The sequence below is a fragment of the Macaca nemestrina genome, chromosome 17, assembly GCF_043159975.1.
Source record: "Macaca nemestrina isolate mMacNem1 chromosome 17, mMacNem.hap1, whole genome shotgun sequence".
Classification (NCBI taxonomy): Eukaryota; Metazoa; Chordata; class Mammalia; order Primates; family Cercopithecidae; genus Macaca; species Macaca nemestrina.
Genome location: NC_092141.1, coordinates 50,319,973 through 50,344,479, shown reverse-complemented (window position 1 = coordinate 50,344,479; position 24,507 = coordinate 50,319,973). Strand labels below are relative to the sequence as shown.

The window sequence follows — 24,507 nt, the reverse complement described above, 5'->3', positions numbered from 1 at the left end:
TTTTTTTTTGAGACAGAGTCTTGCTCTGTCACCCAGGCTGGAATGCAATGTCACGATCTTGGCTCACTGCAGTCTCCGCCTCCTGGGTTCAAGCGATTCTCCTGCTGCAGCCTCCCAAGTAGCTGGGATTATAGGCACCTGCCACCATGCACAGCTAATTTTAGTATTTTTAGTAGAGATGGGGTTTCACTATGTTGGCCAGCCTGCTCTCGAACTCCTGACCTTAGGTGATCCACCTGCTTCAGCCTCCCAAAGTGCTGGGATTACACGCATGAGCCACCATACCAAGTGCTGGGATTACAAGCATGAGCCACTACACCCGGCCAAAGTCTGTGATCTCACCCCAGTGTTTTATCCAACTTAACTACCCGGTTATAATCTTTTAAGCCATTCAAATATGTAGATCTATTCAGATATTCTGTTACAGTGGGTCTAGGAATGGGACATGAGAACCTGTAAGTTTTAAAAATAATTGGCCGGGTGCCGTGGCTCATGTCTGTAGTCCCAGCACTTTGGGAAGGCGGGCAGATCACTCGAGGTCAGGAGTTCAAGACCAGCTTGGCCAACATGGTGAAACCCCGTGTCTTCTAAAAATACAAAAATTAGCCAGGTATGGTGGCGGGTGCCTGTAATCTCAGCTACTCAGGAGGCTAAGGCAGAAGAATTACTTGAACCTGGGAGGCAGAGGTTGCAGTGAGCTGAGATCACGCCACTATACTCCAGCCTGGGCAATAGAGTCTCAGTCTCAAATAATAATAACAATAATAATAATATTTATTTTTATTCAATGTAATATGTATATAATTTTTTTAAGTGAAATAGTGTACTGTAAAGCATATACTAAGAACAGTCTCTTACTTTTCTTCTTCATTACAACTATTTTAATTTTCTTTTCTTTCTTTTTCTCTCTCTTCTTCTCTTTTCTCTTTTTTTACATTGGGACTGCAACAGCACAGGAAGCAACTGTTTTTAATTCTTTTGTTTGTTTGTTTGTCTTTTTGAGACAGAATTTCACTCTTGTTGCCCAGGCTGGAGTGCAATGCCACGATCTTGCCTCACTGCAACTTCTGCCTCCTGGGTTCAAGCGATTCTCCTGTCTCAGCCTCCCTAGTAGCTGAGATTACAGGCATGTACCACTATGCCCAGCTAATTTTGTATTTTTAATAGAGACAGGGTTTCTCCATGTTAGTCAGGCTGGTCTCGACCTCCTGACCTCTGGTGATCCTCCTGCCTTGGCCTCCCAAAGTGGTGGGATTACAGGCATGAGCCACTGTGTCTGGCCTATTTTTAATTCTTTGTTTCTTCTGGGATTTACCTGTCTCTAAAAAATATTTCATTTGCTGTTTGTTGTTTTTTAAATTATAGACAGTAACTCTGTTTTTTATTTTAGAAGATAAAGATTTAACAGTCTTATACAACTCCTGCTACCACTTACTTTTCCTCACTAACTCCCAGTATAATCATACCATAACTTTAGGCAAAATAATGTTTACATTGTTTGAATTATGCATATATTGTTTACAACTGAGCCACTATATACTGTGTTTACATTTTCTTTTCTTTCCTTTCTTTTTTTTTTTTTTTCTTGAGATGGAGTTTCACTCTAGTTGCCCAGGCTAGAGTGCAATGGTGCGATCTCAGCTCACTGCAACCTCCACCTCCTGGGTTCAAGTGATTCTCCTGCCTCAGTCTCCTGTGTAGCTGGGATTACAGCCATGAGCCACTGTGCCTGGCCCATGTTTACATTTTCTTTCTTGTATAACCTTTTGTTTTTCCTGGAGTTAATAATTTACTGTTTTCCATTTGTTTAGTTTTCTATGTATCTATTGTCCTTTATTTTCTGAACTCTGCAGTAGAAACATAAAAACCACTATCAGTATAGTTAAACATCTTGGATAATCTTTTTTTATAAGGCTTTCATCTTGGAACTTTGCATCTACCTGTTCCAATCCAGACTGTACGCACTCTAGACCTTATGTACAGCTGACATTCAGGAGCTCTACCATGATCCTTGTGGTTCCTGATGCTTCTTTTTCATTAAAGCCTCAGTTTTCTGGTTTTCATTTCTTTCTGGGTTTCTTTTCTCGTTTTGCTGGTGGACATCCTTTACTAGTCTTCTTATAAAAGATTCATGGTTAGAAAGCAGGATTAGTTCTCTTAAAAAAACAAATAAGATTCATGGAAGTTAATTTTTTTCAGGTTTTGTTAACCTGAAATATCTTTATTCCACTTCTCCACTTGATTGTTAGTCTAGTTGGGTACAGAATTTCAGGTTAAAGGCCAAGCCTGGTGGGTCATACCTATAATCCCAGTACCTTGGGAGGCCAAGGCAGGGGAATTGCTTAAGGCCCAGGAGTTTGAGGACTGCCTGGTCAACATAGTAAGACCCTGTCTCTAAAAAGAAAAATTAGCCAGGCATGGTGGCCCATGCCTATAGTCCTAGCTACTTGGGAGGCTAAGGCAGGAGGATCACTTGAGCCCAGGAGTTTGAGGCTGCAGTGAACTCTGATTGAACCACTGCACTCTAGCCTGGAAATCAGAGCAAGACACTGTCTAAAAAAACAAAAAATAAACAAACAAAAAAATTATGTTAGAAAATTGTTTTCCCATAGAATTTCAAAGGCATTAGGCTATTGTCCCTCAGCTTTCACTGTTAGTATTATTATTATTATTGTTATTTGAGATGGAGTCTTGCTCTGTCACCCAGGCTATAATGCAGTGGTGCAGTCTCTGTTCACTGCAAGCTCTGCCTCCTGTGTTCACGCCATTCTCCTGCCTCAGCCACCTGAGTAGCTGGGACTACAGGTGCCCACCACCACACCCGGCTAATTTTTGTATTTTTAGTAGAAACGGAGTTTCACCGTGTTAGCCAGGATGGTCTCAATCTCCTCACCTCGTGATCTGCCCACCTCAGCCTCCCAAAGTGCTGGGATTGCAGGCGTGAGCCACTGCGCCCAGCCTTCACTGCTATTATTGAGAAAGATGATAGCATTCTGATTCCTGATCCTATTTGTGTGTGGTTTACTTTATTTATCATTATTATTTTTTGAGACAGAGTCTTGCTCTGTCGCCCAGGCTGGAGTGCAGTGGCACAATCTTGGCTCGCTGCAACCTCTGCCTCTGGGTTCAAGCAATACTCCTGCCTCAGCCTCCCAAGTAGTTAGGACTATAGATGCGTGCCACCATGCCTGGCTAATTTTTGTATTTTTAGTAGAGACAGGGTTTCACCATGTTGGCCAGGCTGGTCTCAAACTCTTACCCTCAGGTGATCTACCTGCCTTGGCCTCCCAAAGGGCTGGGATTACAGGTGTTTGCCACCGCACCTGACCTGTATGTGACTAACTTTATCTTTTTTTTTTTTTTTTTTTTGAGATGGAGTCTCACTCTTGTCACCCAGGCTGGAGTGCAGTGGTGCAATCTCGGCTCAACTGCAACCCCCACCTCTTGGGTTCAAGTGATTCTCCTGCCACAGCCTCCCAATTAGCTGGGATTACAGGCGTGTGCCACCATGTCCGGCTAATTTTTTGTATTTTTAGTAGAGACGGCGTTGCACCGTGTTAGCCAGGATGGTCTTAATCTCCTGACTTCGTGATCCACCCGCCTCGGCCTCCCAAAGCGCTAGGATTACAGGCGTGACCCACTGCAGACTTACATTATCTTAAAGCTTTTAGTCTCTTCTCTTTTAGCCAGCATTTTGGGAACTGAGTAAGGGAATACAGCTGTTTATATGTAATTTTTCACATAGTATTCTTAATTTCAGTAAGGTGATTTACTTCAGTCCCTGACTATATACCTTGCATATTTGAATATAAGGCTATTCTGTTTCAATTAATCAGAAAATAAACATTTTCTTTCCTGCCATGTGAGGGAGGTGCCTTTGTTTGGTTGCATGGGAATTTAGAAGAAGAGTATCTTAGGTATTTCTTCTATATAATTTCAATGAATTGCTGCAATGTTTCCAACACTTCTCCTTATACCTGCTGTCTGAGATAGCTACTATCTCCAGTTCCTTAGATTCCTGGAGTTCTCTGATGAGAACCAGCTAGATTATTGGTGTCATCCCCCCATTGGACAGTTTGGATTCAACTTTCTCTGTTCTGGTATGTTAAGGTTGCTACTCCTTCATTCCCTTTCTTGCTTTCAAATATTTGTTAATCTTTTTTGTCCACTATCGTTTCTTCCATGTCTTTCTGTTATTTTAATTTCACATTTCAGGAGGTTTCTGAGATAAATGCATGTGTGCAGTCTGCTATTTTAAATCAGAAGTCCTGAAAGAACGTTATTGCCAGTGCTTTTATTGTTTCTGTGATAGGCACTGTGTTCCAAGGTAGCTCATTTCCTCTTTGGTAAGCACTGTTTTTTAGTGTCTGCTTATCTTGCTTGAAAGTCTTTTTCTCTGTAGGACTATTGATCCTAATTCTTACACCTTAGAGTATTCCAAATAAATCTGTTGTCTTCCACATGGTAACCTTTCATAGACTTAAAGACAGTATTAGAACTTCAGTATTTTTTCTTCTCTAGCGTAGACATAACCTAGTTCCTCTATTTGATCCTCAGAAAATATAGTTTCAAATTTCTTCACTATCCTGGTCACTCACTTCTGAATTAACTGTTCTAAAGTATGATACCTAGAATTGAGAGCAATATTCCAGGTAGAATCTAACCAGCACAGACTAGAATAAATTATTATCATTTTCTTTTGAAATATTGTTGTGATAAAAAAAAAATAAACCCAGCACTACTGGTATGTTCTGCAAAGGGAAGAGTTTCTCAATTTTATCTGCTTGAAATTAAAGAAAAAATGTAAAGCTTCTACTACTTCTATATATAGATATGAAACATACAATGATTTGGTTTCTTTTTTTTTTTTTATTAGAACAATTGGTGCTCCTTTTTGAAAATAATCTGGAGTGTAGGTTGAGAATTAAGATGTTCTGCATAATAACATAACAGGAATTTTTAAAGTTTAATTTTGAAATTTTTTAGACTCATGTAGAAGTTGCAAAAATAGTACAAAGAGTTCAGATGTACTCTTCACCCAGCTTCCCCCAATGACATCTTATATAACCACAGTATAATTATCAAAATCAGAAAACTGACATTGGTACAATACTATTTATTAACTAAACTACTGACCTTATTTGGATTTCACCAGGTGTTTGTTTGTTTGTTTTTTGAGATGGAGCCTCACTCTGTTACGCAGGTTGGAGTGCAGTGGCGTGATCTTAGCTCACTGCACCCTCGCCTCCCAGGACTGCACACTCGCCTCCCAGGTCCAAGTGATTCTCCTTCCTCAGCCATCTGAGTAGCTGGGATCACAGGCATACATCACTACTCCTGGCTATGGCTAATTTTTGTATTTTTTTCTTTTAGTAGAGATGGGGTTTCACCATGTTGGTCAGGCTGGTCTTGAACTCCCAGCCTCAAGTGATTCACCTGCCTCAGCCTCACAAGATTTCACCAGTTATTACATACAATCCTTTAAAAAAAAAACGGGAGTTGTATGTAGTTCTACAGGATTTTATCACATATATAAATTCATATGATCATTATCACGTTTGGGGTATAGAACTCCAGAAGAAACTCCCATGTGCTAGCCATTTATAGTCACACCCCAATCCTAACCCCTGGCAACCACTGATCTGTTCTCCATCACCATACTTTTGTTACTTTGAGAATGTTATATAAGTGGAATCATCTAGTATGTGACCTTTTGAAACCCAATAGTTTTTCAACAGTTACCTCACCGCCCCCTACAGAAGTCTTTAGTTTCTATTGTTGCCATCTTTATGTTCATGAGTACCCCATGTTTAGCTCCCACTTATAAGTGAGAATATGTGGTATTTGGCTTTCTGTTCTTGCATTAATTCACTTAGGATAATGGCCTCCAGCTGCACCCATGTTGCTGCAAGGGACATGATTTTGTTCTTTTTTTATGGCTGGTGTATATGTACCAGATTTTCTTTACCCAGGCCACATTTGATGGGCATCTAGGTTGATTTCATGTCTTTGCTACTGTGAATAGTGCTGCAATGAACATGTGAGTGCATATGTCTTTTTGATAGAACTATTTGTTTTCTTTTGGATAGATACACAGTAATGGGATTCCTGGGTCGAATGGTAGTTCTGTTTTTTTTTTTTTTTTTTTTTTTGTTTTGTTTTTTTTGAGACAGAGTCTCGCTTAGTCGCCCAGGCTGGTGTGCAATGGCGCGATCTCGGCTCACTGCAAGCTCCGCCTCCCGGGTTCACGCCATTCTCCTGCCTCAGCCTCCCGAGTAGCTGGGACTACAGGCGCCCGCCGCCTCGCCCGGCTAATTTTTTTTGCATTTTTAGTAGAGACGGGGTTTCACCGTGTTAGCCAGGATGGTCTCGATCTCCTGACCTCGTGATCCACCCGCCTCGGCCTCCCAAAGTGCTGGGATTACAGGCGTGAGCCACCGCGCCCGGCCACAGTTCTGTTTTAAGTTCTTTGAGAAATCTTCAAACTGCTCTTCATAGTGGCTAAGCTAATTTGCATTCTCACCAACAGTGTGTAAGTGTTCCCTTTTCTCCACAGCCTTTCCAACATCTGTTGTTTTTTGACTTTTTAATAATAGCCATTCTGGCATCTGACTGATGTGAGATGGCATCTCATTGTGATTTTGATTTGCATTTCTCTGATGATTAGTGATGTGGAGCATTTCTTCATGTTTATTGGCCACTTGTATGTCTTCTTTTGAGAAGTGTCTGTTCATGTCTTTTGCCCATTTGCAAGTGTTTTGTGGTTCTTGTAGAGACATTTCCCCTCCTTGCTTAGATGTCATGATTTTGTTTGTTTTATTTTTATTTTTTGGTGGGATGGGGGGTATGACTATTGTAAATGGGATTGCATTGTTGACTTGTTTGTCCACTTTTTAATTGGACTGCTTACTTATTTACAGTTGAGGTTAGGGATTTCTTATTTATTCTAGATATAAATTCTTTGTCAAATATATGTGATTTGCAAATATTTTCTCCCAATCTGTGGCTTCTTTTCTCATTTTCTTAATATCTTTCACAGAGGAAAAGTTTTAATTATGATGAAGTCTAATTTATTAACTTTTTGGGTGGTACTTTTGGTGTCATATCTAAGAACATTTTCCCTAAATTTAGGTCACACAGAATTTCTCTTGTTTTTTCCCTAAGAGTCTTATAGTTCAACATTTGATAAAATTATGCATTTGAAGTTTGTTAATTTTGGCATAAATTGTGAGGTTTAGATCAAGGTCCATTTTGTCTCCTACAGGAGACTAGTTGTGCCATCACCACTTGTTAAAAAGACTATCCTTGCTTCATTAAATTGCTTTTATACCTTTGTCAAAAATTAGTTATCTGTACAAATGTGAGTTTATTTTTTACTCTTTTTTGTTCTATTGATCTATGTGTCTATAGTAAGTCTTTAAAAAGCTAATGTGATTACCCTTATTTTATTCTTTTTTTTCAAAATTCTTTTAGCTATTCTAGTTCCTTTGCCTTTCCATATAAATTTTAGAATCGGTTTGTTCATATATAAAAATCTGTTAGAATTTTTATAGGAATTGCATTAAACCAACTGCAGATCAATTTTGAGAGAATTGACGTCTTTGCTCTGTAAAGCCTCCGAATCCATGAGCATGCCGCATCTCTCCAGTTATTTAGGTCGTTAAAACCTTTTTTTGGTCAGACACAGTGACTCATGCCTGTAATCCCAGCACTTTGAGAGGTTGAGGTGGGAGGATCACTTGAGCACAGGAGTTCGAGACCAGCCTCAGCAACATAGTGAGACCTCATCTCTACAAAAAATAGAAAAATTCGCCAGCTGTGGTGGTGCGTGCCTGTAGTCCCAGCTACTGGGGAGGCTGAGGCGAGGTGATTGATTGAGTCTAGGAGGTCAAGGGTATAGTAAGCCATGATTGTGCCACATTGAGTCTGGGAGGTCAAGGATATAGTAAGCCATGATTGTGCCACATTGAGTCTGAGAGGTCAAGGGTATAGTAAGCCATGATTGTGCCACTGCACTTTAGCCTTGGTGACAGAGCAAGACCCTGTCTCAAATAAAATAAAATGAAATAAAATAAAATAATCAGTATTTTGTAGTTTTTAGCACAAAGATCCTGTGCATGTTTTGTTAGATTTATACCCAAATTTTAATTTTTTTTTTTTTTTAGTGTTATTGTAAATGATCTGGGAAATTGTATTACCTGTGATATTTTTGGACCTTCCCACTATAGCTTTATATTTTATTAAAACATATAGTTTTGACTGAGTGCAGTGGCTCGCACCTGTAATCCCAGCATTTAGGAGGCTGAGGTAGGAGGATTGCTTGAGCCCAGGAGTTCAAGACTAGCCCAGGCAATATAGTGAAACCTCTATCTCTACAAAAAATTTTTAAAAATTAGCTGTGCATGGTGGTGCATGCCTGCAGTCCCAGCTACTCAGGAGGCTGGGCAGGAGGATTGCTTGAGCCCCAGAGTTTGAGGCTGCAGTGAGCTATGATCATGCTACTGCATTCCAGCTGGGTAACAGAACAAGATCCTGTCTCAAACAACAAAATGAAACAAAAACAAATGGGGCACTCGCTTTAGCAGCACATATACTAAAAATGATACAGAAAAGATTAGCTTGGTCCCTGCACAGGGACGACACTCAAATATTACATATTATAGTTTAAAAAAAAAAGGAGAAACTGAGACTTAGAACAGTCAAGTACTTAATTGCCTAAGGTTACAAAACTGGTAAACAGTAGAGCTGGGATTCAAACCCAGGTGTGGCTTTAGAATCTCTAACATGATGTTAATCACTATACTATGCTGCCCAGAGCAAAACCATCCTGATATACTCTAGTGGCAACTGTTTTGTAAGTTTTGGGTATATATTTTTGCTCAAAAAGTGACAAGACTACTAACTTTATCTTTTATGTTACCCAGATTAAAATTCTTTCAGTAAAAAATGAACTATATAAAATATTAAGATTAATATATTTCATCATCTGCCTTCTTATCTAAGTCAAAGAATTCCCAGGGGGCCTGGCGTGGTGGCTCACACCCGCACTTTGGGAGGCCAAGGTATGAGGATTTAATGAGGCCAGGAGTTCAAGACCAGCCTGGGCGACAGAGTGAGATCCTGTCTTTACGAAAAACATTTTTTTTTTCTTAAGACCGAGTCTCACTCTGTCGCCCAGGCTGGGAGTGCAGTGGTACGATCTTGGCTCACTGCAACCTCTGCCTCTCAGGCCCAAGCAATTCTCTTGCCTCAGCCTCCTGAGTAGCCGGGATTACAGGCACACGCCACCACACCTGGCTAATTTGTGTATTTTTAGTAGAGACGGGGTTTCACCATGTTGGTCAGGCTGGTCTTGAGCTCCTGACCTTGAGATCTGCCCGCCTCAGCCTCCTAAAGTGCTGGGATTACAAGGCGTGAGCCACCATGCCTGGCCACAAAAAAAATTAAGATCAACTGGGTTTGTTGGTGCATGCCTTTAGTCTTAGCTACTCCAGAGGCTGAGATGGGAGGATCACTTGAGCCCAGGAGTTGGAGATTATGGTGGGCCATGATGGTCCCACTGCATTCCAGCCTGGGCAACAGAGTAAAACTCTGTCTCTTAAAAAAATTTTAAAAAATAAAAAAAGAATTCCCAAGATATACAACTGTCATAGAATGAGAATAAACACACACACACATTAAACCTCTCATTATCCCTAATAGTTACAAACTGATTTTATTTCTATTTAAGATTACTCAGAAAAAATGTATTGGACTTTTAATTTATGTTAAGAAATTGTTTTAAAAGGCCATCAGAAATTCTATTAAAATCATGAGGCTTTTTTTTTTTTTTTAGACAGAGTCTTGCACTGTCACCTTGACTGGAGTGCAGTGGTACAATCTCTGCTCACTGCAACCTCTGCCTCCCAGGTTCAAGTGATTCTCCTACCTCAGCCTCCTGAGTCGCTGGGATTACAGGTGCCCACCACCTGTAGGTGCCCTGCTAATTTTTTGTATTTTTTAGTAGAGACAGGGTTTCACTGTGTTAGCCAGGATGGTCTCAATCTCCTGACCTCAGGTGATCCACCCGCCTCGGCCTCCCAAAATGCTGGGATTACAGGCGTGAGCCACCGCGACCGGCCCATGAGGCTTTTATAAATTATATATGCTACACATTTGCTAATTTAGACAATGTAGTATGCTGTTTATAGAAGTTGGCAGCATTGGAGAAGTTAGTCTTGACTCTGTCTCATCTCCAGCCAGGGCTCTTAGACTGTCCCAGAGAAGGTGATGATCACTGACAATAACATGTTGATAAATCTTTGAAGCCTTTCAACTAAGAGAGTCCTGTGGAATCTAAACATAGATCTTATACCTGTCACAAAAACTAACTTAAAATGGATCATACACATAAATGTAAAATGCATAACTTATAAGACTTCTAGAAGATAACATAGGAGGAATCTAGTGACCTTGAATTTGGCGATGAGTTTTAGATACAACTCAAATAGCGTGGAGGAAAAACATTGATAAAATTGACTTTAAACTTGTGTTCTGGGAAAGACAGTAAAGGGAGTTAAAAGGTAAGTCACAAACTGGGAGAAAATCTTTATAAAACACTTGTCTGATAAAGGACTAGTATCCAAAATATACAAAAAACACTTAAAATTCAACAATAAGAAAGTGAACAACCCAATTAAAAAATGAGCAAAAGATCTGAACAGATACCTCAATAAAGAAGATGTAGAGACAGCAAATAAATACATAAAAAGATGCTCAACATCATTTGTCTTTAGGGAATTGCAGATTGAAACAATGAGATACCATTAAAGTCTGTTAGAATGGCCAAATTTAAAAACTGAAAAGCTGGTGAGGATGAAATGCCGGTGAGGATGAAAAACAAAAGAAACTCTAATCTTTGCCGCTGGAAATGCAAAATGATACAGCCGCTTTGGAAAACAGTTTGGCAGTGGTTTACAAGAAAGATAAACATATTCTTACCATATGATCTAGCAATTAATCACATTTCTAGGCGCAATAGACATACCCAGTTGAGTTGTAAACTTAAGTCCACACAGAAACCTGCAAAGGAATGTTTACAGCAGCTTTATTCATAACTGCACCCAAACTGGACGCAATAAATTGTCCCTCAATAGGCGAATGGATGACCAAACTATTGTGGTACATTCATACAATGGAATGTTATTAAGTGATCAAAAGAAAGGAGATATTAAACCAGGAACAGACATGGAGAAAACATAGATGCATATTGTTAAGTAATTGAAAAACCTATATACTCTAACAATTCCAATTATATAACATTCTGGAGGAGGAAAATTATGATGGCAGTAAAAAGATCAGTGGTTGTCAGGGGTTGTGGAGAGTAGTAAGGGAGGGATGAATAGGTGAAGCAGAGTGGCATTTTAGGGTGGTGAAACTATTCTGTATGCACTGTAATGATGGATACATGATATTATGCATTTGTTAAAGTCTGTAGAACTTTACAGCACAAAAAGTCAACCTCAGTGTGTACAAATTTAACAATAGCTGTCGGAGGTAGGCATGGTGGCTTGTGCCTGCAATCCCAGCTACTTGGGAGGCTGAGGTAAGAAGATCACTTGAGTCCAAGAGTTCAAGTCCAGCTTGGGACTTGAGTTCAAGTCCAGCAACATGGCAAGACCTTGTCTCTAAAAAAAGAAAAAAAAATTTTTAAGAAAAAATAATATAATTCAGGAGGTCATGGGATTTGGGAAAGAAAGCAGACTGTGACAAGAGCATCTAACTATATTACAAATATATGAAACAACCTCACCGAAACGGATGGGGAGAAAAGTGCTCCCATAACTTTGAAAATGACTGGAGTCTGTAAAACTAAAGGCTAAAGGAACTGTATAAGAGTACTTACTCAAGTTGATACAATTTTTTTGCATGGGTTTATAGGTTAATAAATGCATTATTGCTATACTTGTACACTAACATTGAACAACTAAGAAAATAGACAGCAGATAGTGGGAGCCAGGTTTCTCACTGTTGAAGTGGAAATTTTACAGATCAACAAGGGAGGAAGCTAGAATGACCCATGGTAATGGATTAGCATTGAAGGTACTACAAGAGCTCATATATAGTTAGATAGTTGCATGTGGAAATTTTTATAGATGGGTATGTGCAGAAGTTAGTATATACATACTATAAAGTTTGGAAGTTTACAACACCACCACCACTTTTGACTCCAATTGTAAGTTTAGGGGTCCCCAAGATCACCCTCAGGTTGAATAATTCCCTAGAAGTACTCACAGAACTCACTGAAAGCTGTTATATTTACAGTTATGGTTTATTACAGTAAAAGGATAATAAAACCAGCCAAGGGGAGAAGAGTACAGGAGAATTCCTCATGTGAAGCTTCCAGTTTCTTCTCCTCGTGGAGTAATAGACAGTGGTAACTTCCCCCAGCAACAATTTGTGACAACACGCTAGAAGTATTACCAACCAGGTAAGATCATCAAGCCCTGGTGTCCAGAGTTTTTGTTGGGGCTTGGTCACATAGACGTGATTGACCACTCACATGGCTGTTTTTTGTTACAGATACCACATGGCTCAAAACCTCCACCATTAATTACATTGTTAGGATAGGCTATCTGGCATGGCCTAAAGCTCCCAGGTTCACAAGGACCCACTTTTCAGTTAGGCATTATAGGGGCTTAGAGAATACACCCCTGGAGCCAAGGGCAAAAGCCAGACCAATTCAGTAGTAACAAGTACACCTAGTGCTCAGATCTTGGTTTCTAATATGATTCTTCAGTAAGAGTAACCAGGACTCCTTGGAGAAATGGCTGATTCCAGGGATGGGGTAGAAAATGTACAAAACCAGCCTGGGCATCTTGTAGTGGCAGAAAGTAAGAAAGTGCTAAAGAAAAAAAAAAAAATCACTGTGAGAGGTATATAAAAGAAGCCAAATGAAAGAGCACCCAATGGGAAAATTTAGAAATATTTGAGCAAAATAAATGAATGAATACCATACTATTGTATTATAACCTGAAGTATAACGTAAATATTCATGATTGTGGTGGGTTGCAGCTAATTTGGGCCAGCGTCATTGGTGGTAAAATAATTTGCTGAAACAGCCGTGAGTTAAAGAAAGTAAGTGTATTAGAGAGAAAGTATATTGCAAGGAAGCACTGGGCAGCACAGCAGAGAAGAAGCTGCCTGCAAAGAGGCGGGGCTGGAGGAAAGTTTTATAGGATGGAGCTGGAGGGACTACATGTAGAACGAGTTATTTGGGAACAGGATATTGTGCAAACAGGGTGTTTGTAGTTAGCTGTTTCTCAGAACAATTGTTCTCCTCCACCCTGGGGCACCCCCCTTGTTGTTGCTAACTTATCAGGACTCCACAATGAGTTCATACTGATATATAAATAATTGGATACATTAATAAATGGAAGTGAATAGACAAATCTTTCCGTATGGAATAATGCTAATTAAATTATGTAGATACTCCATCCTAAGGACAGGGAGCATAATTCCCCACTTCTTAAGTGTGCACTGTGCATAGTGACTTCCTTCTGAAGAGTCCCTTATGAAAAGTGGGGAATGGGAGGAAAGAAATAACTTGATGGGAGAGACCTGACAAACACACCTTCAAACCAAGTGATCATGGTCAATATAAACAGACATAAATCATGTTGATATCATATATACCCTCAATATGCTATGATGAAAAATGGCACTTTAAAATGGCAATTTATCTCTGTGATCTTTGTCACAAAAGTCTATAACACCAATCTAACCATGAGAAAAACAAATTCTTTTTTTTTTTTTTTTTTGAGGCAGAGTCTTGCTTTGTCACCCAGACTGGAGTGCAGTTCAGTGGTACAACCTTGACTCACCGCAGCCTCCACCTCCCAGGTTCAAACAATTCTCCTGCCTCAGCCTCCCGAGTAGCTGGGATTACAGGTGCACGCCACCGTAACCAGCTAATGTTTGTGTTTGTTTGTTTGTTGATTTGTTTTTTGTTTTGAGACAGAGTCTTAACTCTGTTGCCCAGGCTGGAGTGCAGTGGCATGACCTCGGCTTACTGCAGCCTTTGCCTCCTGGGTTCAAGCGATTCTCCTGCCTCAGCCTCCTGAGTAGCTAGAACTACAGATGTGCGCCACCACGCCTGGCTAATTTTTCTATTTTTTAGTAAAGATGGGGTTTCACCATATTGGCCAGGCTGGTCTTGAACTCCTGACCTCGTGATCCGCCCTCCTCGGCCTCCCAAAGTGCTGAGATTACAGGCATGAGCGGCCGTGCCTGCCAATTTTTGTATTTTTAATAGAGACGGGGCTTCCCCATGTTGGGTAGGCTGGTCTCAAACTCCTGACCTTAAGTGATCCACCCACCTTGGCCTCCCAAAGTACTGGGACTACAGCCGTGAGCCACCATGTCCGGCCTGAGAAAAATAAATTCTAATAGAGGGCCATCCTACAGTATACCTGACCAGAACTCTTTAAAACTGTCAAGATCCTCAAAAAGAGAGTCTGAGAAACAGTCACAGCTAAGAGATAACTAAGGAGACGCGACAAGTAAACGTAATATAGAGGCATCCTGAATGGGATATTGGAACAGAAAAAGGACGTTAAGTAAAAACTAAGGAAATCAAACTATGGACCAGTTAATAATAACTTTTCAGTATTCATTCATTAATTGTAATGAGTGAGCCATACTAACGTAAGCTGTTAATAATAGGGGAAAATGGAAAATGTGTGTGTATGTTGGGGGGTATATGAAAATGCTATACTATCTGCTCAATTTGTAAATCAAAAACCCATTTGCCAGGCGCAGTGGCTCATGCCTGTAATCCCAGCACTTTGGGAAGCCAAGGCAGGTGGATCACTTGAGGTCAAAAGTTTGAGACCAGCCTGATCAACATGGTGAAACCCCGTCTCTATTGAAAATACAAAATTAGCCAGGTTTGGTGGTGCATGCCTGTAATCCTAGCTACTCCGGAGTCTGAGGCAGAAGAATCTCTTGACTCTTGGGGGTGGAGGTTGCAGCGAGCCGAGATCGCACCATTGCACTCCAGCCTGGGCAACAAGAGCAAAAACTCTGTCTCAAAAAAACAAAAACAAAACAAAACAAAAAACTATTTAGAATGTTTTGATTTTAAAAATAATTATAATTTTAAAAACTGTAGAACAGGCCAAGTGCAGTGACTCCCGCCTGTAATCCTAGCACTTTGGGAGGCCGAGGCAGGCGGATCACAAGGTCAGAAGATCGAGACCATCCTGGCTACACGGTGAAACTGTCTACTAAAAACACAGAAAAAATTAGTTGGGCATGGTGGCAGGCGCCTGTAGTCCCAGGATGGAGAATGGCGTGAACCTGGGAGGTGGAGAACCTGGGAGGCGTGAACCTGGGAGGCAGGAGAATGGCGTGAACCTGGGAGGCGGAGCTTGCAGTGAGCTGCGATTGCGCCATTGCTCTCCAGCCTGGGCGACAGAGCGAGACTCCCTCTCAAAATAAATAAATAAATAAATAAAATTTAAAATAAAAAACTAACTGGGCTTGGTGGTGCACATCTGTAGTCCCAGCTATACTCGGAAGGCTGAGGCAGGAGAATTGCTTGAACCCGGGAGGTAGAGGTTGCAGTGAGCCGAGATCGCACCACTTAGCCTGGGCGACAGAGAGAGACCCTGTCTAAAAAATAAAAATAAAACTGTAGAATAAGGTTGGGCACAGTGGCTCACACCTGTAATCCTAGCACTTTGGGAGGCCGAGGCAAGCGGATTGCTTGAGCCCACGAATCTGAGACAAACCTGGGCAACATGGTGAAACTCTGTGTCTAAAAAAATAATAAAAATGTGTATATATATAATATATATGTGTGTATATATATAATATATATATATGCATAATTTAGCTGGGCGTGGTGGTGTGTGCCTAGAGTCCCAGCTGCTCAGGAGGTTGAGATGGGAGGATCAACTGAGCCCTGAAGGTTGAGGATGCACTGAGCCATGATCATGCCAGTGCACTCCAGCCTGGGCACAGAGCTAGACTCTGTCTCAAAAAAAAAAAAAAAAAGAAAAAAAATTGTGAAACAATGGTTGTAGGGGAAATGACGTATGAAAAAGTGATTTGTCATAAATGGGATCCCCTAAACATACAATGTAAACAAGTATCTGACCTTCAAAGGAGGGTACAGAGTATGCTTTGCAAGTCTTTAGGCAGAGCATTATAATTTTGTCACATACCTTTCTATACGTCATATAGAGTTAAATACAGAGATATATTATTTTGGGAATTAAGTTCTTAAGAATTATAATACTATTTTTTGAGAAATGTATTTCAACTGTCATTTTACTGAAGGACTGGAGGTCCTGGGATATTAGAGAATTTCACTTATTACAAAGATTAAAAGCAAACATGATAAATATTTACAAATATATTGAATTATTATCTGAATTTATTGTGAAGATTTTCTAATATGATGAGTTGATTTTAAAAGTTACCAAGGATTTCTGGTATAAAAAATACAATAGCTAATTGTAATTTATATTTAAAATGGGTGTGAAAGTGAATAATAAAGGTAACAGTAAAAGGAAGAAAATAAAATTATAATAAAGAAGAGAACATAATGCTTACAGATTAAAAATGATATAAAGGGATAACTTTTCAGAAGAGATTAAAAACTATCTAGAATAATATAATATACATTGTGTGACTGCTGGATTTTATGAGTACATTCTTCAGCCTCTTACTTAGTTTGTAAAGAAATAGTGACTGTTTCCCTCATTAATGGCAAGTGTAAATAGCCGAGGTGGGCGTTCAAAGACAATTTACCACCTCCCTACATGGGGCTTTGGAAGGTTGTCACTAAACTAATTATTTCCATGAAAATGTGTTAATGGAATTTCACGGTTGAGTCTTACTTCTACCTAGAGTCTTTTGTAGAGGCAATATATTTTATAAAACTGCATGGAGAAAGATATAAGCAATCAATCTTTAGAGTAGTAGACTTTTGTAAAAACATGATTGCTATTGTATTTGTACCCTAATAAGAAATCTAGCAGTCTTCTAGCAAAGAACATCACAAGAGCTTACAGAAAATTTGTTTTGAACTAAGAGACTAAAGAGACATAGAGACCAAATTTTTAAAGTTAAAATATTTCTGTCGATAACCTTTTATTCAAGTATTATTGAGTGTTATTTTCATTAGATAATGGCACTGGCTTCTCATATATATTGCATATAGTATTGCAGTCTGGGAATTGCAGTCACTTTCCTCCATTAGAGTAAGCTCTACCTGTGTCTGAATGCCCAGTCTTAACAGTGTTGCTAATCACTTATGGGAAATGTGTGACCAAGTCTACATTTGCTGGAAATTTCTGACATTGTAAATATTTGGATATATTGTTGTAATCATCAATTAGTATTTTCAGGAAGGAACCAGGGGTAACATATAGCAACCTAGCAAGTGGATTTACTTTTACAGATTCATTCCTCTATTATTCTGTTCATGGTTCATGGGTTTTTTTTTTTTTTTTTCAGTTTCTTTTATTGTGGTAAAATATACATAACAAAATGTTCTGTCTAGGCCGGGCGCGGTGGCTCAAGCCTGTAATCCCAGCACTTTGGGAGGCCGAGGCGGGCGGATCACAAGGTCAGGAGATCGAGACCACAGTGAAACCCCGTCTCTACTAAAAATACAAAAAATTAGCCGGGCGTGGTGGCGGGCGCCTGTAGTCCCAGCTACTCAGGAGGCTGAGGCAGGAGAATGGCGGGAACCCGGGAGGTGGAGCTTGCAGTGAGCCGAGATCGCGCCACTGCACTCCAGCCTGGGCAACAGCGTGAGACTCCGTCTCAAAAAAAAAAAAAAAAAAAAAAAAAAAAAAAAAAAAAAAGTTCTGTCTTACCCATTTTTAAGTATACAATTTATTGGTATTAAGGTATTAAGTACATTAATATTATTGCACAACTATCACCACCATTCATCTCCAGAACTCTTTTCATTTTGCAAAACTGAAACTTTCTATCAATTAAACAGTAACTTCTCATTCCTTTCTCCTCCTAACCCCTGGCAACCATCATTCTGCTTTTTGACTCTATGATTTTGACTACAATAAATAACTAATTTAAGTGGAATTATACAGTATTTATCTTTTTGTGACCAGTTTATTTCAGTTAACATGATGTCCTCATCAAGGTTCACTCATATTGTGGCATATATTAGAATTTATTTATTTTTGTTTGTTTGTTTGTTTTTGAGACAGAGTCTCACTCTGTTGCTAGGGTGGAATGCAGTGGCGCGATCTTGGCTCACTGCAAGCTCCTCCTCCCAGGTTCATGCGATTCTCCTAGCTCAGCCTCCCGAGTAACTGGGACTACAGGTGTGCGCTATCACACCTAGCTAACTTTTGTAATTTTAGTAGAGATGGGGTTTCTCCGTGTTGGCCAGGCTGGTCTCGAACTCCTGACCTCAGGTGATCTGCTGACCTCGGCCTCCCAAAGTGTTGGTATTACAGGCGTGAGCCACCGTGCCCGGCCAAAATTTATTTCCTTTTTAAGGCTGAATAATATTCTGTTGTATATATGTACCACATTTTGCTTATCCATTCATCAGTCAATTGATACCTGGGTTGTTTCCATGTTTTAGCTACTGTGAATAATGCTGCTATGATAACAAATGTTATGATTATAAATGTATAAGTATCTCTTTGGGACCCAATTCTTTTGAGTGTATACCCATAGAATTGCTGGGTCATTTGCTAATTCTATTTTTAACTCTTTGAGGAAACTGTTTCCACAGTGGCTGTACTATTTTACATTTTCTTTTCTTTTTTCTATTATTATAATTTAAGTTCTAGGGTACATGTGCACAGCATGCAGGTTTGTTACATATGTATACATGTGCCATGTTGGTGTGCTGCACCCGTTAACTTGTCATTTACATTAGGTATATCTCCTAATGCTATCCTTCCCACCTCCCCCCACCCTATGACAGGCCCTGGTGTATGATGTTCCCCAACCTGTGTCCAAGTGTTTTCACTGTTCAGTTCCCACCTATGAGTGAGAATATGCAGTGTTTGGTTTTCTGTCCTTGTGATAGTTTCCTCAGAATGATGGTTTCCAGCTTCATCCATGTCCCTATAAAGGACATGAACTCATCCTTTTTTATGACTGCATAGTTTCCATGGTATATATGTGCCACATTTTCTTAATCCGGTCTATATCATTGATGGACATTTGGGTTGGTTCCAAGTCTTTGCTGTTGTGAATAGTCCCACAATAAACATACATGTGCATGTGCCTTTATAGCAGCATGATTTATAATCCTTTGGGTATATGCCCAGTAATGGGATTGCTGGGTCAAATGGTATTTCTAGTTCTAGATCCTTGAGGAATTGGCACACAGTCTTCCATGATGGTTGAACTAGTTTACAGTCCCACCAGCAGTGTAAAAGCGTTCCTATTTCTCCACATCATCTCCAGCACCTGTAGTTTCCTGACTTTTTAATGATCGCCATTCTAACTGGTGTGAGATGGTATCTCATTGTGGTTTTGCTTTGCATTTCTCTGATGGCCAGTGATGATGAGCGTTTTTTCATGTGTCTGTTGGCTGCATAAATGTCTTCTTTTGAAAAGTGTCTGTTCATATCCTTTGCCCACTTTTTGATGGGGTTTGTTTTTTTCTTGTAAATTTGTTTCAGTTCTTTGTAGATTCTGGATATTAGCCCTTTGTCAGATGGGTAGATTATAAAAATTTTCTCCCATTCTGTAGGTTGCCTATTCACTCTGGTGGTAGTTTCTTTTGCTGTGCAAAGCTCTTTAGTTTAATTAGATCCCATTTGTCTGTTTTGGCTTTTGTTGCCATTGCTTTTGGTGTTTTAGTCATGAAGTCCTTGCCCATGCCTATGGCCTGAATGGTATTGCCTAGATTTTCTTCTAGGCTTTTTATGGTTTTAGGTCTAACCTTTAAGCCTTTAATCCATCTTGAATTAATTTTTGTATAAGGTGTAAGGAAGGGATCTGGTTTCAGCTTTCTACATATGGCTAGCCAATTTTCCCAGCACCATTTATTAAATAGGGAATCCTTTCCCCATTTCTTGTTTCTCTCGGGTTTGTCAAAGATCAGATGGTTGTAGATGTGTGGTATTATTTCTGAGGGCTCTATTCTGTTCCATTGGTCTATACCTCTGACCAATACCATGCTATTTTGGTTACTGTAGCCTTGTAGTATAGTTTGAAGTCAGGTAGCATGATGCCTCCAGCTTTGTTCTTTTGGCTTAGGATTGTCTTGGCAATGTGAGCTCTTTCTTGTTTCCATATGAATTTTAAGTAGTTTTTTCCAATTCTGTGAAGAAAGTCATTGGTAGCTTAATGGGTATGGCATTGAATCTATAAATTACCTTGGGCTGTATGGCCATTTTCACAATATTGATTCTTCCTATCCATGAGCATGGAATGTTCTTCCATTTGTTTGTATCCTCTTTTATTTCGTTGAGCAGTGGTTTGTAGTTCTCCTTGAAGAGGTCCTTCACATCCCTTGTAAGTTGGATTCCTAGGTATTTTATTCTCTTTGAAGCAGTTGTGAATTGGAGCTCACTCATGATTTGGCTCTCTGTTATTGATGTATAGGAATGCTTGTGATTTTTGCACATTGATTTTGTATGCTGAGACTTTGCTGAAGTTGCTTATCAGCTTAAGAAGGTTCTGGGCTGAGACGATGGGATTTTCTAAATATACAATCATGTCATCAGCAAACAGGACAATTTGACTTCCTCTTTTCCTAATCAAATACCCTTTGTTTCTTTCTCTTGCCTGATTGCCCTGGCCAGAACTTCTAACACTATGTTGAATAGGAGTGGTGAGAGAGGGCATCCCTGTCTTGTGCAAGTTTTCAAAGGGAATGCTTCCATTTTTTGCCCATTCAGTATGATACTGGCTGTGGGTTTGTTATAAATAGCTCTTATTATTTTGAGATACATCCCACCAATACCTAGCTTATTGAGAGTTTTTAGCATGAAGGGCTGTTGAATTTTGTCAAAGGTCTTTTCTGTGTGTATTGAGATAATCATGTGGGGTTTTTTTGTTTTTTTTTTGTTTTTTTTTGTTTTTTTTTTTTGAGACGGAGTCTCGCTCTGTCGCCCAGGCTGGAGTGCTGTGGCCGGATCTCAGCTCACTGCAAACTCTGCCTCCCGGGTTCCCGCCATTCTCCTCAGCCTCCCGAGTAGCTGGGACTACAGGCACCCGCCACCTCGCCCAGCTAGTTTTTTGTATTTTTTAGTAGAGATGGGGTTTCACCGTGTTAGCCAGGATGGTCTTGATCTCCTGAACTCATGATCCGCCCGTCTCGGCCTCCCAAAGTGCTGGGGTTACAGGCTTGAGCCACTGCGCCTGGCCAATCATGTGGTTTTTGTCTTTGGTTCTGTTTATGTGATGGATTACGTTTATTGATTTGCGTATGTTGAACCAGCCTTGCATCCCAGGGATGAAGCCCACTTGATCATGGTGGATAAGCTTTTTGATGTGCTTCTGGATTCAGTTTGCCAGTATTTTATTGAGGATTTTTGCATTGATGTTCATCAGGAATATTGTCTAACATTTTTTGTTGTGTCTCTGCCAGGCTTTGGTATCAGGATGATGTTGGCCTCATAAAATGAATTAGGGAGGATTCCCTCTTTTTCTATTGATTGGAATAGTTTCAGAAGGAATGGTACCAGCTCCTGTTTGTACCTCTGGTAGAATTCGGCTGTGAATCCGTCTGGTCCTGGACTTTTTTTGGTTGGTAGGCTATTAATTATTGCCTCAATTTCAGAACCTGTATTGGTCTATTCAGGGATTCAGCTTCTTCCTGGTTTAGTCTTGGGAGGGTGTATGTGTCCAGGAATTTACCCATTTCTTCTAGATTATTTGCATAGAGGTGTTTACAGTATTCTCCGATGGTAGTTTGTATTTCTGTGGGATTGGTGGTGATATCCCCTTTATTATTTTTTATTGCGTCTATTTGATTCTTCTCTCTTTTCTTCATTAGTCTTACTAGCAGTCTGTAAATTTTGTTGATCTTTTTAAAAACCAGCTCCTGGATTCATTGATTTTTTGAAGGGTTTTTTGTGTCTCTATCTCCTTCAGTCCTGCTCTGATCTTAGTTATTTCTTGCCTTCTGCTAGCTTTTGAATGTGTTTGCTGTTGCTTCTCTAGTTCTTTTAATTGTGATGTTAGGGTGTCAATTTTAGATCTTTCCTGCTTTCTCTTGTGGGCATTTAGTGCTATAAATTTCCCTCTACACACTGCTTTAAATGTGTGCCAGATACTCTGGTATGTTGTGTCTTTGTTCTCATTGGTTTCAAAGAACATCTTTATTTCTGCCTTCATTTCGTTATGTACCCAGTAGTCATTCAGGAGCAGGCTGTTCAGTTTCCATGTAGTTGAGTGGTTTTGAGGGAGTTTCTTTTTTTTTTTTTGAGACGGAGTCTTGCTCTGTCACCCAGGCTGGAGTGCAGTGGCCGGATCTCAGCTCACTGCAAGCTCCGCCTCCCGGGTTTACGCCATTCTCCTGCCTCAGCCTCCCAAGTAGCTGGGACTACAGGTGCCCGCCACCACGCCCGGCTAGTTTTTTTTGTATTTTTTAGTAGAGACGGGGTTTCACCGTGTTAGCCAGGATGGTTTCGATCTCCTGACCTCATGATCCGCCCGTCTCGGCCTCCCAAAGTGCTGGGATTACAGGCTTGAGCCACCGCGCCCGGCCTTGAGGGAGTTTCTTAATCCTGAGTTCTAGTTTGATTGCACTGTGGTCTGAAAGACAGTTTGTTATAATTTCTGTTCTTTTACATTTGCTGAGGAGTGCTTTACTTCCAACTATGTGGTCAATTTTGGAATAAGTGTGATGTGGTGCTGAGAAGAGTGTATATTCTGTTGATTTGGGGTGGAGAGTTCTGTAGATGTCTTTTAGGTCTGCTTGGTGCAGAGCTGAGTTCAATTTCTGGATATCCGTGTTAACTTTCTGTCTCGTTGATCTGTCTAATGTTGACAGTGGGGTGTTAGAGTCTCCCATTATTATTCTGTGGGAGTCTAAGTCTCTTTGTAGGTCTCCAAGGACTTGCTTTATGAATCTGGGTGCTTCTGTATTAGGTGCATATATATTTAGGATAGTTAGCTCTTCTTGTTGAATTGATCCCTTTACCATTATGTAATGGCCTTCTTTGTCTCTTTTGATCTTTGTTGGTTTAAAGTCTGTTTTATTAGAGACTAGGATTGCAACCCCTGCTTTTTTGTTTTGTTTTGTTTTCCATTTGCTTGGTAGATCTTCCTCCATCCCTTTATTTTGAGCCTATGTGTGTCTCTGCATGTGAGATGGGTCTCCTGAATACAGCACACTGATGGGTCTTGACTCTTTATCCATTTTGCCACTCTGTGTCTTTTAATTGGAGCATTTAGCCCATTTACATTTAAGGTTAATATCATTATGTGTGAAGTTGATCCTGTCATTATGATGTTAGCTGGATATTTTGCTCGTTAGTTGATGCAGTTTCTTCCTCACATTGATGATCTTTACAATTTGGCATATTTTTGTGGTGGCTGGTACTGGTTGTTCCTTTCCATGTTTACTGCTTCCTTCAGGAGCTCTTGTAAGGCAGGTCTGGTGGTGACAAAATCTCTCAGCATTTGTTTGTCTGTAAATAATTTTATTTTTCCTTCACTTAGGAAGCTTAGTTTGGCTGGATATGAAATTCCAGGTTGAAAATTCTTTTCTTTTTTTTTTTTTTTTTTTTTTTTTGAGACGGAGTCTCGCTCTGTCGCCCAGGCTGGAGTGCAGTGGCGCGATCTTGGCTCACTGCAAGCTCCGCCTCCCGGGTTCACGCCATTCTCCTGCCTCAGCCTCCCGAGTAGCTGGGACTACAGGCGCCCACAACCGCGCCCGGCTAATTTTTTGTATTTTTAGTAGAGACGGGGTTTCACCGTGGTCTCGATCTCCTGACCTTGTGATCCGCCCGCCTCGGCCTCCCAAAGTGCTGGGATTACAGGCGTGAGCCACCGCGCCCGGCGAAAATTCTTTTCTTTAAGAATGTTGAATATTGGCCCCTACTCTCTTCTGGCTTGGAGAGTTTCTGCCAAGAGATCCGCTGTTAGTCTGATGGGCTTCCCTTTGTGGGTAACCCAATCTTTCTCTCTGGCTGCCCTTAACATGTTTTCCTTCATATCAACTTTGGTAAATCTGACAATTATGTGTCTCAGAGTTGCTCTTCTCAAGGATTATCTTTGTGGCATTCTCTGTATTTCCTGAATTTGAATGTTGGCCTGCCTCGCTAGGTTGGGGAAGTATTCCTGGATAATATCCTGAAGAGTGTTTTCCAACTTGGTTCCATTCTCCCCATCACTTTCAGGTACACCAATCAGACGTAGATTTGGTCTTTTCATGTAGTCCTATATTTCTTGGAGGCTTTGTTCATTTCTTTTTACTGTTTTTTCTCTAAACTTCTTGCTTCATTTCATTCATTTGATCTTCAATCACTGATACCGTTTCTTCCACTTGATCAAATCAGCTACTGAAGC

General features: G+C 40.2%; 1 protein-coding gene, 1 long non-coding RNA gene and 1 pseudogene across 2 annotated transcripts in view; all 3 read left to right on the top strand.

Annotated features, from left to right (window-relative positions):
- LOC105476835 (protein phosphatase, Mg2+/Mn2+ dependent 1E) overlaps positions 1-24,507 on the top strand; it is a 223,638-nt gene that overhangs the window by 67,703 nt on the left and 131,428 nt on the right. The gene's annotated exons all lie outside the window — the stretch shown is intronic.
- On the top strand, positions 8,570-8,667 carry LOC112425760 (U6 spliceosomal RNA; annotated as a pseudogene).
- LOC139359599 (uncharacterized) overlaps positions 12,477-24,507 on the top strand; it is a 39,458-nt gene continuing 27,427 nt past the window's right edge. Inside the window, exons 1-2 of the long non-coding RNA XR_011615696.1 lie at positions 12,477-17,476; positions 18,297-24,507. The exon at positions 18,297-24,507 is cut by the window's right edge and continues 27,427 nt beyond it. This is a non-coding gene — a long non-coding RNA (uncharacterized lncRNA). The remainder of the gene's footprint in view (positions 17,477-18,296) is intronic.